The sequence below is a fragment of the Astyanax mexicanus genome, chromosome 18 (assembly GCF_023375975.1).
Source record: "Astyanax mexicanus isolate ESR-SI-001 chromosome 18, AstMex3_surface, whole genome shotgun sequence".
Classification (NCBI taxonomy): domain Eukaryota; kingdom Metazoa; phylum Chordata; class Actinopteri; order Characiformes; family Acestrorhamphidae; genus Astyanax; species Astyanax mexicanus.
The window spans coordinates 31966361-31978729 of NC_064425.1; the positions used below are offsets into that span (position 1 = coordinate 31966361).

The 12369-nt window shown below is 37.0% G+C and overlaps 14 non-coding genes across 14 annotated transcripts; all 14 read left to right on the forward strand.

The window, feature by feature from the left end:
• Positions 1 to 122: 122 nt before the first annotated feature.
• On the forward strand, positions 123 to 241 carry LOC125783159 (5S ribosomal RNA). The gene has a single exon (XR_007425894.1). It is a non-coding gene; the product is annotated as a 5S ribosomal RNA (ribosomal RNA).
• An 803-nt stretch (positions 242 to 1044) lies between these two features.
• LOC125782889 (5S ribosomal RNA) lies at positions 1045 to 1163 on the forward strand. Its single transcript, XR_007425627.1, has one exon. It is a non-coding gene; the product is annotated as a 5S ribosomal RNA (ribosomal RNA).
• Positions 1164 to 1967: 804 nt separating this feature from the next.
• Positions 1968 to 2086, forward strand: LOC125783160 (5S ribosomal RNA). Its single transcript, XR_007425895.1, has one exon. It is a non-coding gene; the product is annotated as a 5S ribosomal RNA (ribosomal RNA).
• Positions 2087 to 2889: 803 nt separating this feature from the next.
• LOC125782890 (5S ribosomal RNA) lies at positions 2890 to 3008 on the forward strand. Its single transcript, XR_007425628.1, has one exon. It is a non-coding gene; the product is annotated as a 5S ribosomal RNA (ribosomal RNA).
• Positions 3009 to 3813: 805 nt separating this feature from the next.
• On the forward strand, positions 3814 to 3932 carry LOC125782891 (5S ribosomal RNA). Its single transcript, XR_007425629.1, has one exon. It is a non-coding gene; the product is annotated as a 5S ribosomal RNA (ribosomal RNA).
• An 805-nt stretch (positions 3933 to 4737) lies between these two features.
• Positions 4738 to 4856, forward strand: LOC125783221 (5S ribosomal RNA). Its single transcript, XR_007425955.1, has one exon. It is a non-coding gene; the product is annotated as a 5S ribosomal RNA (ribosomal RNA).
• An 803-nt stretch (positions 4857 to 5659) lies between these two features.
• Positions 5660 to 5778, forward strand: LOC125782893 (5S ribosomal RNA). Its single transcript, XR_007425631.1, has one exon. It is a non-coding gene; the product is annotated as a 5S ribosomal RNA (ribosomal RNA).
• Positions 5779 to 6580: 802 nt separating this feature from the next.
• On the forward strand, positions 6581 to 6699 carry LOC125783161 (5S ribosomal RNA). The gene has a single exon (XR_007425896.1). It is a non-coding gene; the product is annotated as a 5S ribosomal RNA (ribosomal RNA).
• An 804-nt stretch (positions 6700 to 7503) lies between these two features.
• Positions 7504 to 7622, forward strand: LOC125782894 (5S ribosomal RNA). Its single transcript, XR_007425632.1, has one exon. It is a non-coding gene; the product is annotated as a 5S ribosomal RNA (ribosomal RNA).
• Positions 7623 to 8425: 803 nt separating this feature from the next.
• On the forward strand, positions 8426 to 8544 carry LOC125782895 (5S ribosomal RNA). Its single transcript, XR_007425633.1, has one exon. It is a non-coding gene; the product is annotated as a 5S ribosomal RNA (ribosomal RNA).
• An 803-nt stretch (positions 8545 to 9347) lies between these two features.
• LOC125782896 (5S ribosomal RNA) lies at positions 9348 to 9466 on the forward strand. The gene has a single exon (XR_007425634.1). It is a non-coding gene; the product is annotated as a 5S ribosomal RNA (ribosomal RNA).
• Positions 9467 to 10271: 805 nt separating this feature from the next.
• On the forward strand, positions 10272 to 10390 carry LOC125782897 (5S ribosomal RNA). The gene has a single exon (XR_007425635.1). It is a non-coding gene; the product is annotated as a 5S ribosomal RNA (ribosomal RNA).
• An 803-nt stretch (positions 10391 to 11193) lies between these two features.
• Positions 11194 to 11312, forward strand: LOC125782898 (5S ribosomal RNA). Its single transcript, XR_007425636.1, has one exon. It is a non-coding gene; the product is annotated as a 5S ribosomal RNA (ribosomal RNA).
• An 803-nt stretch (positions 11313 to 12115) lies between these two features.
• On the forward strand, positions 12116 to 12234 carry LOC125782899 (5S ribosomal RNA). The gene has a single exon (XR_007425637.1). It is a non-coding gene; the product is annotated as a 5S ribosomal RNA (ribosomal RNA).
• The last annotated feature ends 135 nt before the right edge of the window (positions 12235 to 12369 follow it).

A 12369-nucleotide genomic window follows, 5' to 3' on the forward strand; every position in this document is an offset into this window, starting at 1 on the left:
TTGAGGCAAGATCTTTGTATTAGTCCGTAGCTGCTTTACTTTTGTCAAGAGCAGTAAATGACAGTGAAAAGACTCAGGTCTGTGAGTGACTTATAAATAGGCTTGTTGGGAGTTGATCTTTCGCTTACGGCCATACCACCCTGAGAACGCCCGATCTCGTCTGATCTCGGAAGCTAAGCAGGGTCGGGCCTGGTTAGTACTTGGATGGGAGACCGCCTGGGAATACCAGGTTCTGTAAGCTTTTCCATCTTTCCTTTATTTTTTACTCCGTTCAGTCCATGATGTCACAAATTTTTACAAGGCTACACTGTGTTTACTCTTCATATAAAACACTTACAGTAAACCATATACAGATTAAATACTCACTTAAAAGTTATTTCATTTTTCTGAAGGAGGATATTGTTTCTTCATGCTAATAAATGAAGAAAAAATGCATTATTTTTTATTTTCTTAACATAGGTACAGGGCGACTGACTCCTGTTCCTGGGGCTCTACCACGCTAAAGATCTCAGATTTAACACACCTGAGTCTAGAATGTTCACGTGATCCTGAAGGTCTTAATTACCTGGATCAAGTGTGCCGCGGACTCAGGCTGTTTGGATGGCAGGGGTGAAAAAAATTAAAAAGGCACCTTCTGTAGGACACAGGGCCTTTCTGTAAATGTATGCCAAGTATACTTTAATGTGTGTGTATGATTTTATTTATTTATTTCTCAGAATACTCTTTGTAAATATGATTTTTTTTAATTGGGCTTTTTTTTTATTGGGCCTAATCTGAAGCTTCCATTCCATTGAGTAAGAAACGTAGAGCAAGAAAATTGAACAAAAAAAATGAAGAGATAAAAATTAAGACATATAGGCAGTTTTTGTCTTTTTTTCTTTGGTTACTTTTTGTAGTGAAAGTTAAAAGGAGCTTTTATTTTGAGGCAAGATCTTTGTATTAGTCCGTAGAGCTGCTTTACTTTTGTCAAGAGCAGTAAATGACAGTGAAAAGACTCAGGTCTGTGAGTGACTTATAAATAGGCTTGTTGGGAGTTGATCTTTCGCTTACGGCCATACCACCCTGAGAACGCCCGATCTCGTCTGATCTCGGAAGCTAAGCAGGGTCGGGCCTGGTTAGTACTTGGATGGGAGACCGCCTGGGAATACCAGGTGCTGTAAGCTTTTCCATCTTTCCTTTATTTTTTACTCCGTTCAGTCCATGATTTCACAAATTTTTAAAAGGCTACACTGTGTTTACTCTTCATAAAAAACACTTACAGTAAACCATATACAGATTAAATACTCACTTAAAAGTTATTTCATTTTTCTGAAGGAGGATATTGTTTCTTCATGCTAATAAATGAAGAAAAAATGCATTATTTTTTATTTTCTTAACATAGGTACAGGGCGACTGACTCCTGTTCCTGGGGCTCTACCACGCTAAAGATCTCAGATTTAACACACCTGAGTCTAGAATGTTCACGTGATCCTGAAGGTCTTAATTACCTGGATCAAGTGTGCCGCGGACTCAGGCTGTTTGGATGGCAGGGGTGAAAAAAATTAAAAAGGCACCTTCTGTAGGACACAGGGCCTTTCTGTAAATGTATGCCAAGTATACTTTAATGTGTGTGTATGATTTTATTAATTTATTTCTCAGAATATTCTTTGTAAATATGATTTTTTTTTTAATTGGGCTTTTTTTTTTATTGGGCCTAATCTGAAGCTTCCATTCCATTGAGTAAGAAACGTAGAGCAAGAAAATTGAACAAAAAAAATGAAGAGATAAAAATTAAGACATATAGGGAGTTTTTGTCTTTTTTTCTTTGTTTACTTTTTGTAGTGAAAGTTAAAAGGAGCTTTTATTTTGAGGCAAGATCTTTGTATTAGTCCGTAGCTGCTTTACTTTTGTCAAGAGCAGTAAATGACAGTGAAAAGACTCAGGTCTGTGAGTGACTTATAAATAGGCTTGTTGGGAGTTGATCTTTCGCTTACGGCCATACCACCCTGAGAACGCCCGATCTCGTCTGATCTCGGAAGCTAAGCAGGGTCGGGCCTGGTTAGTACTTGGATGGGAGACCGCCTGGGAATACCAGGTTCTGTAAGCTTTTCCATCTTTCCTTTATTTTTTACTCCGTTCAGTCCATGATGTCACAAATTTTTACAAGGCTACACTGTGTTTACTCTTCATATAAAACACTTACAGTAAACCATATACAGATTAAATACTCACTTAAAAGTTATTTCATTTTTCTGAAGGAGGATATTGTTTCTTCATGCTAATAAATGAAGAAAAAATGCATTATTTTTTATTTTCTTAACATAGGTACAGGGCGACTGACTCCTGTTCCTGGGGCTCTACCACGCTAAAGATCTCAGATTTAACACACCTGAGTCTAGAATGTTCACGTGATCCTGAAGGTCTTAATTACCTGGATCAAGTGTGCCGCGGACTCAGGCTGTTTGGATGGCAGGGGTGAAAAAAATTAAAAAGGCACCTTCTGTAGGACACAGGGCCTTTCTGTAAATGTATGCCAAGTATACTTTAATGTGTGTGTATGATTTTATTTATTTATTTCTCAGAATACTCTTTGTAAATATGATTTTTTTTAATTGGGCTTTTTTTTTATTGGGCCTAATCTGAAGCTTCCATTCCATTGAGTAAGAAACGTAGAGCAAGAAAATTGAACAAAAAAAATGAAGAGATAAAAATTAAGACATATAGGCAGTTTTTGTCTTTTTTTCTTTGGTTACTTTTTGTAGTGAAAGTTAAAAGGAGCTTTTATTTTGAGGCAAGATCTTTGTATTAGTCCGTAGAGCTGCTTTACTTTTGTCAAGAGCAGTAAATGACAGTGAAAAGACTCAGGTCTGTGAGTGACTTATAAATAGGCTTGTTGGGAGTTGATCTTTCGCTTACGGCCATACCACCCTGAGAACGCCCGATCTCGTCTGATCTCGGAAGCTAAGCAGGGTCGGGCCTGGTTAGTACTTGGATGGGAGACCGCCTGGGAATACCAGGTGCTGTAAGCTTTTCCATCTTTCCTTTATTTTTTACTCCGTTCAGTCCATGATTTCACAAATTTTTAAAAGGCTACACTGTGTTTACTCTTCATATAAAACACTTACAGTAAACCATATACAGATTAAATACTCACTTAAAAGTTATTTCATTTTTCTGAAGGAGGATATTGTTTCTTCATGCTAATAAATAAAGAAAAAATGCATTATTTTTATTTTCTTAACATAGGTACAGGGCGACTGACTCCTGTTCCTGGGGCTCTACCACGCTAAAGATTTCAGATTTAACACACCTGAGTCTAGAATGTTCACGTGATCCTGAAGGTCCTAATTACCTGGATCAAGTGTGCCGCGGACTCAGGCTGTTTGGATGGCAGGGGTGAAAAAATTTAAAAAGGCACCTTCTGTAGGACACAGGGCCTTTCTGTAAATGTATGCCAAGTATACTTTAATGTGTGTGTATGATTTTATTTATTTATTTCTCAGAATATTCTTTGTAAATATGATTTTTTTTTTAATTGGGCTTTTTTTTTTATTGGGCCTAATCTGAAGCTTCCATTCCATTGAGTAAGAAACGTAGAGCAAGAAAATTGAACAAAAAAAATGAAGAGATAAAAATTAAGACATATAGGGAGTTTTTGTCTTTTTTTCTTTGGTTACTTTTTGTAGTGAAAGTTAAAAGGAGCTTTTATTTTGAGGCAAGATCTTTGTATTAGTCCGTAGAGCTGCTTTACTTTTGTCAAGAGCAGTAAATGACAGTGAAAAGACTCAGGTCTGTGAGTGACTTATAAATAGGCTTGTTGGGAGTTGATCTTTCGCTTACGGCCATACCACCCTGAGAACGCCCGATCTCGTCTGATCTCGGAAGCTAAGCAGGGTCGGGCCTGGTTAGTACTTGGATGGGAGACCGCCTGGGAATACCAGGTGCTGTAAGCTTTTCCATCTTTCCTTTATTTTTTACTCCGTTCAGTCCATGATTTCACAAATTTTTAAAAGGCTACACTGTGTTTACTCTTCATATAAAACACTTACAGTAAACCATATACAGATTAAATACTCACTTAAAAGTTATTTCATTTTTCTGAAGGAGGATATTGTTTCTTCATGCTAATAAATAAAGAAAAAATGCATTATTTTTTATTTTCTTAACATAGGTACAGGGCGACTGACTCCTGTTCCTGGGGCTCTACCACGCTAAAGATTTCAGATTTAACACACCTGAGTCTAGAATGTTCACGTGATCCTGAAGGTCTTAATTACCTGGATCAAGTGTGCCGCGGACTCAGGCTGTTTGGATGGCAGGGGTGAAAAAAATTAAAAAGGCACCTTCTGTAGGACACAGGGCCTTTCTGTAAATGTATGCCAAGTATACTTTAATGTGTGTGTATGATTTTATTTATTTATTTCTCAGAATACTCTTTGTAAATATGATTTTTTTTTAATTGGGCTTTTTTTTTTATTGGGCCTAATCTGAAGCTTCCATTCCATTGAGTAAGAAACGTAGAGCAAGAAAATTGAACAAAAAAAATGAAGAGATAAAAATTAAGACATATAGGGAGTTTTTGTCTTTTTTTCTTTGTTTACTTTTTGTAGTGAAAGTTAAAAGGAGCTTTTATTTTGAGGCAAGATCTTTGTATTAGTCCGTAGAGCTGCTTTACTTTTGTCAAGAGCAGTAAATGACAGTGAAAAGACTCAGGTCTGTGAGTGACTTATAAATAGGCTTGTTGGGAGTTGATCTTTCGCTTACGGCCATACCACCCTGAGAACGCCCGATCTCGTCTGATCGCGGAAGCTAAGCAGGGTCGGGCCTGGTTAGTACTTGGATGGGAGACCGCCTGGGAATACCAGGTGCTGTAAGCTTTTCCATCTTTCCTTTATTTTTTACTCCGTTCAGTCCATGATGTCACAAATTTTTACAAGGCTACACTGTGTTTACTCTTCATATAAAACACTTACAGTAAACCATATACAGATTAAATACTCACTTAAAAGTTATTTCATTTTTCTGAAGGAGGATATTGTTTCTTCATGCTAATAAATAAAGAAAAAATGCATTATTTTTTATTTTCTTAACATAGGTACAGGGCGACTGACTCCTGTTCCTGGGGCTCTACCACGCTAAAGATTTCAGATTTAACACACCTGAGTCTAGAATGTTCACGTGATCCTGAAGGTCTTAATTACCTGGATCAAGTGTGCCGCGGACTCAGGCTGTTTGGATGGCAGGGGTGAAAAAAATTAAAAAGGCACCTTCTGTAGGACACAGGGCCTTTCTGTAAATGTATGCCAAGTATACTTTAATGTGTGTGTATGATTTTATTTATTTATTTCTCAGAATACTCTTTGTAAATATGATTTTTTTTAATTGGGCTTTTTTTTTATTGGGCCTAATCTGAAGCTTCCATTCCATTGAGTAAGAAACGTAGAGCAAGAAAATTGAACAAAAAAAATGAAGAGATAAAAATTAAGACATATAGGCAGTTTTTGTCTTTTTTTCTTTGGTTACTTTTTGTAGTGAAAGTTAAAAGGAGCTTTTATTTTGAGGCAAGATCTTTGTATTAGTCCGTAGAGCTGCTTTACTTTTGTCAAGAGCAGTAAATGACAGTGAAAAGACTCAGGTCTGTGAGTGACTTATAAATAGGCTTGTTGGGAGTTGATCTTTCGCTTACGGCCATACCACCCTGAGAACGCCCGATCTCGTCTGATCTCGGAAGCTAAGCAGGGTCGGGCCTGGTTAGTACTTGGATGGGAGACCGCCTGGGAATACCAGGTGCTGTAAGCTTTTCCATCTTTCCTTTATTTTTTACTCCGTTCAGTCCATGATTTCACAAATTTTTAAAAGGCTACACTGTGTTTACTCTTCATATAAAACACTTACAGTAAACCATATACAGATTAAATACTCACTTAAAAGTTATTTCATTTTTCTGAAGGAGGATATTGTTTCTTCATGCTAATAAATAAAGAAAAAATGCATTATTTTTATTTTCTTAACATAGGTACAGGGCGACTGACTCCTGTTCCTGGGGCTCTACCACGCTAAAGATTTCAGATTTAACACACCTGAGTCTAGAATGTTCACGTGATCCTGAAGGTCCTAATTACCTGGATCAAGTGTGCCGCGGACTCAGGCTGTTTGGATGGCAGGGGTGAAAAAAATTAAAAATGCACCTTCTGTAGGACACAGGGCCTTTCTGTAAATGTATGCCAAGTATACTTTAATGTGTGTGTATGATTTTATTTATTTATTTCTCAGAATATTCTTTGTAAATATGATTTTTTTTTAAATTGGGCTTTTTTTTATTGGGCCTAATCTGAAGCTTCCATTCCATTGATTAAGAAACGTAGAGCAAGAAAATTGAACAAAAAAATGAAGAGATAAAAATTAAGACATATAGGGAGTTTTTGTCTTTTTTTCTTTGTTTACTTTTTGTAGTGAAAGTTAAAAGGAGCTTTTATTTTGAGGCAAGATCTTTGTATTAGTCCGTAGAGCTGCTTTACTTTTGTCAAGAGCAGTAAATGACAGTGAAAAGACTCAGGTCTGTGAGTGACTTATAAATAGGCTTGTTGGGAGTTGATCTTTCGCTTACGGCCATACCACCCTGAGAACGCCCGATCTCGTCTGATCTCGGAAGCTAAGCAGGGTCGGGCCTGGTTAGTACTTGGATGGGAGACCGCCTGGGAATACCAGGTTCTGTAAGCTTTTCCATCTTTCCTTTATTTTTTACTCCGTTCAGTCCATGATGTCACAAATTTTTACAAGGCTACACTGTGTTTACTCTTCATATAAAACACTTACAGTAAACCATATACAGATTAAATACTCACTTAAAAGTTATTTCATTTTTCTGAAGGAGGATATTGTTTCTTCATGCTAATAAATGAAGAAAAAATGCATTATTTTTTATTTTCTTAACATAGGTACAGGGCGACTGACTCCTGTTCCTGGGGCTCTACCACGCTAAAGATCTCAGATTTAACACACCTGAGTCTAGAATGTTCACGTGATCCTGAAGGTCTTAATTACCTGGATCAAGTGTGCCGCGGACTCAGGCTGTTTGGATGGCAGGGGTGAAAAAAATTAAAAAGGCACCTTCTGTAGGACACAGGGCCTTTCTGTAAATGTATGCCAAGTATACTTTAATGTGTGTGTATGATTTTATTTATTTATTTCTCAGAATATTCTTTGTAAATATGATTTTTTTTAAAATTGGGCTTTTTTTTTATTGGGCCTAATCTGAAGCTTCCATTCCATTGATTAAGAAACGTAGAGCAAGAAAATTGAACAAAAAAATGAAGAGATAAAAATTAAGACATATAGGGAGTTTTTGTCTTTTTTTCTTTGGTTACTTTTTGTAGTGAAAGTTAAAAGGAGCTTTTATTTTGAGGCAAGATCTTTGTATTAGTCCGTAGAGCTGCTTTACTTTTGTCAAGAGCAGTAAATGACAGTGAAAAGACTCAGGTCTGTGAGTGACTTATAAATAGGCTTGTTGGGAGTTGATCTTTCGCTTACGGCCATACCACCCTGAGAACGCCCGATCTCGTCTGATCTCGGAAGCTAAGCAGGGTCGGGCCTGGTTAGTACTTGGATGGGAGACCGCCTGGGAATACCAGGTGCTGTAAGCTTTTCCATCTTTCCTTTATTTTTTACTCCGTTCAGTCCATGATGTCACAAATTTTTACAAGGCTACACTGTGTTTACTCTTCATATAAAACACTTACAGTAAACCATATACAGATTAAATACTCACTTAAAAGTTATTTCATTTTTCTGAAGGAGGATATTGTTTCTTCATGCTAATAAATGAAGAAAAAATGCATTATTTTTTATTTTCTTAACATAGGTACAGGGCGACTGACTCCTGTTCCTGGGGCTCTACCACGCTAAAGATCTCAGATTTAACACACCTGAGTCTAGAATGTTCACGTGATCCTGAAGGTCTTAATTACCTGGATCAAGTGTGCCGCGGACTCAGGCTGTTTGGATGGCAGGGGTGAAAAAATTTAAAAAGGCACCTTCTGTAGGACACAGGGCCTTTCTGTAAATGTATGCCAAGTATACTTTAATGTGTGTGTATGATTTTATTTATTTATTTCTCAGAATATTCTTTGTAAATATGATTTTTTTTTAAATTGGGCTTTTTTTTATTGGGCCTAATCTGAAGCTTCCATTCCATTGATTAAGAAACGTAGAGCAAGAAAATTGAACAAAAAAATGAAGAGATAAAAATTAAGACATATAGGGAGTTTTTGTCTTTTTTTCTTTGGTTACTTTTTGTAGTGAAAGTTAAAAGGAGCTTTTATTTTGAGGCAAGATCTTTGTATTAGTCCGTAGAGCTGCTTTACTTTTGTCAAGAGCAGTAAATGACAGTGAAAAGACTCAGGTCTGTGAGTGACTTATAAATAGGCTAGTTGGGAGTTGATCTTTCGCTTACGGCCATACCACCCTGAGAACGCCCGATCTCGTCTGATCTCGGAAGCTAAGCAGGGTCGGGCCTGGTTAGTACTTGGATGGGAGACCGCCTGGGAATACCAGGTGCTGTAAGCTTTTCCATCTTTCCTTTATTTTTTACTCCGTTCAGTCCATGATGTCACAAATTTTTACAAGGCTACACTGTGTTTACTCTTCATATAAAACACTTACAGTAAACCATATACAGATTAAATACTCACTTAAAAGTTATTTCATTTTTCTGAAGGAGGATATTGTTTCTTCATGCTAATAAATAAAGAAAAAATGCATTATTTTTTATTTTCTTAACATAGGTACAGGGCGACTGACTCCTGTTCCTGGGGCTCTACCACGCTAAAGATTTCAGATTTAACACACCTGAGTCTAGAATGTTCTCGTGATCCTGAAGGTCTTAATTACCTGGATCAAGTGTGCCGCGGACTCAGGCTGTTTGGATGGCAGGGGTGAAAAAAATTAAAAAGGCACCTTCTGTAGGACACAGGGCCTTTCTGTAAATGTATGCCAAGTATACTTTAATGTGTGTGTATGATTTTATTAATTTATTTCTCAGAATACTCTTTGTAAATATGATTTTTTTTAATTGGGCTTTTTTTTTATTGGGCCTAATCTGAAGCTTCCATTCCATTGAGTAAGAAACGTAGAGCAAGAAAATTGAACAAAAAAAATGAAGAGATAAAAATTAAGACATATAGGCAGTTTTTGTCTTTTTTTCTTTGGTTACTTTTTGTAGTGAAAGTTAAAAGGAGCTTTTATTTTGAGGCAAGATCTTTGTATTAGTCCGTAGAGCTGCTTTACTTTTGTCAAGAGCAGTAAATGACAGTGAAAAGACTCAGGTCTGTGAGTGACTTATAAATAGGCTTGTTGGGAGTTGATCTTTCGCTTACGGCCATACCACCCTGAGAACGCCCGATCTCGTCTGATCTCGGAAGCTAAGCAGGGTCGGGCCTGGTTAGTACTTGGATGGGAGACCGCCTGGGAATACCAGGTGCTGTAAGCTTTTCCATCTTTCCTTTATTTTTTACTCCGTTCAGTCCATGATTTCACAAATTTTTAAAAGGCTACACTGTGTTTACTCTTCATATAAAACACTTACAGTAAACCATATACAGATTAAATACTCACTTAAAAGTTATTTCATTTTTCTGAAGGAGGATATTGTTTCTTCATGCTAATAAATAAAGAAAAAATGCATTATTTTTTATTTTCTTAACATAGGTACAGGGCGACTGACTCCTGTTCCTGGGGCTCTACCACGCTAAAGATTTCAGATTTAACACACCTGAGTCTAGAATGTTCACGTGATCCTGAAGGTCTTAATTACCTGGATCAAGTGTGCCGCGGACTCAGGCTGTTTGGATGGCAGGGGTGAAAAAAATTAAAAAGGCACCTTCTGTAGGACACAGGGCCTTTCTGTAAATGTATGCCAAGTATACTTTAATGTGTGTGTATGATTTTATTTATTTATTTCTCAGAATACTCTTTGTAAATATGATTTTTTTTTAATTGGGCTTTTTTTTTTATTGCGCCTAATCTGAAGCTTCCATTCCATTGAGTAAGAAACGTAGAGCAAGAAAATTGAACAAAAAAAATGAAGAGATAAAAATTAAGACATATAGGGAGTTTTTGTCTTTTTTTCTTTGTTTACTTTTTGTAGTGAAAGTTAAAAGGAGCTTTTATTTTGAGGCAAGATCTTTGTATTAGTCCGTAGAGCTGCTTTACTTTTGTCAAGAGCAGTAAATGACAGTGAAAAGACTCAGGTCTGTGAGTGACTTATAAATAGGCTTGTTGGGAGTTGATCTTTCGCTTACGGCCATACCACCCTGAGAACGCCCGATCTCGTCTGATCTCGGAAGCTAAGCAGGGTCGGGCCTGGTTAGTACTTGGATGGGAGACCGCCTGGGAATACCAGGTGCTGTAAGCTTTTCCATCTTTCCTTTATTTTTTACTCCGTTCAGTCCATGATGTCACAAATTTTTACAAGGCTACACTGTGTTTACTCTTCATATAAAACACTTACAGTAAACCATATACAGATTAAATACTCACTTAAAAGTTATTTCATTTTTCTGAAGGAGGATATTGTTTCTTCATGCTAATAAATAAAGAAAAAATGCATTATTTTTTATTTTCTTAACATAGGTACAGGGCGACTGACTCCTGTTCCTGGGGCTCTACCACGCTAAAGATTTCAGATTTAACACACCTGAGTCTAGAATGTTCACGTGATCCTGAAGGTCTTAATTACCTGGATCAAGTGTGCCGCGGACTCAGGCTGTTTGGATGGCAGGGGTGAAAAAAATTAAAAAGGCACCTTCTGTAGGACACAGGGCCTTTCTGTAAATGTATGCCAAGTATACTTTAATGTGTGTGTATGATTTCATTTATTTATTTCTCAGAATACTCTTTGTAAATATGATTTTTTTTAATTGGGCTTTTTTTTTATTGGGCCTAATCTGAAGCTTCCATTCCATTGAGTAAGAAACGTAGAGCAAGAAAATTGAACAAAAAAAATGAAGAGATAAAAATTAAGACATATAGGCAGTTTTTGTCTTTTTTTCTTTGGTTACTTTTTGTAGTGAAAGTTAAAAGGAGCTTTTATTTTGAGGCAAGATCTTTGTATTAGTCCGTAGAGCTGCTTTACTTTTGTCAAGAGCAGTAAATGACAGTGAAAAGACTCAGGTCTGTGAGTGACTTATAAATAGGCTTGTTGGGAGTTGATCTTTCGCTTACGGCCATACCACCCTGAGAACGCCCGATCTCGTCTGATCTCGGAAGCTAAGCAGGGTCGGGCCTGGTTAGTACTTGGATGGGAGACCGCCTGGGAATACCAGGTGCTGTAAGCTTTTCCATCTTTCCTTTATTTTTTACTCCGTTCAGTCCATGATTTCACAAATTTTTAAAAGGCTACACTGTGTTTACTCTTCATATAAAACACTTACAGTAAACCATATACAGATTAAATACTCACTTAAAAGTTATTTCATTTTTCTGAAGGAGGATATTGTTTCTTCATGCTAATAAATAAAGAAAAAATGCATTATTTTTATTTTCTTAACATAGGTACAGGGCGACTGACTCCTGTTCCTGGGGCTCTACCACGCTAAAGATTTCAGATTTAACACACCTGAGTCTAGAATGTTCACGTGATCCTGAAGGTCCTAATTACCTGGATCAAGTGTGCCGCGGACTCAGGCTGTTTGGATGGCAGGGGTGAAAAAAATTAAAAATGCACCTTCTGTAGGACACAGGGCCTTTCTGTAAATGTATGCCAAGTATACTTTAATGTGTGTGTATGATTTTATTTATTTATTTCTCAGAATATTCTTTGTAAATATGATTTTTTTTTTAAATTGGGCTTTTTTTTATTGGGCCTAATCTGAAGCTTCCATTCCATTGATTAAGAAACGTAGAGCAAGAAAATTGAACAAAAAAATGAAGAGATAAAAATTAAGACATATAGGGAGTTTTTGTCTTTTTTTCTTTGGTTACTTTTTGTAGTGAAAGTTAAAAGGAGCTTTTATTTTGAGGCAAGATCTTTGTATTAGTCCGTAGAGCTGCTTTACTTTTGTCAAGAGCAGTAAATGACAGTGAAAAGACTCAGGTCTGTGAGTGACTTATAAATAGGCTTGTTGGGAGTTGATCTTTCGCTTACGGCCATACCACCCTGAGAACGCCCGATCTCGTCTGATCTCGGAAGCTAAGCAGGGTCGGGCCTGGTTAGTACTTGGATGGGAGACCGCCTGGGAATACCAGGTGCTGTAAGCTTTTCCATCTTTCCTTTATTTTTTACTCCGTTCAGTCCATGATGTCACAAATTTTTACAAGGCTACACTGTGTTTACTCTTCATATAAAACACTTACAGTAAACCATATACAGATTAAATACTCACTTAAAAGTTA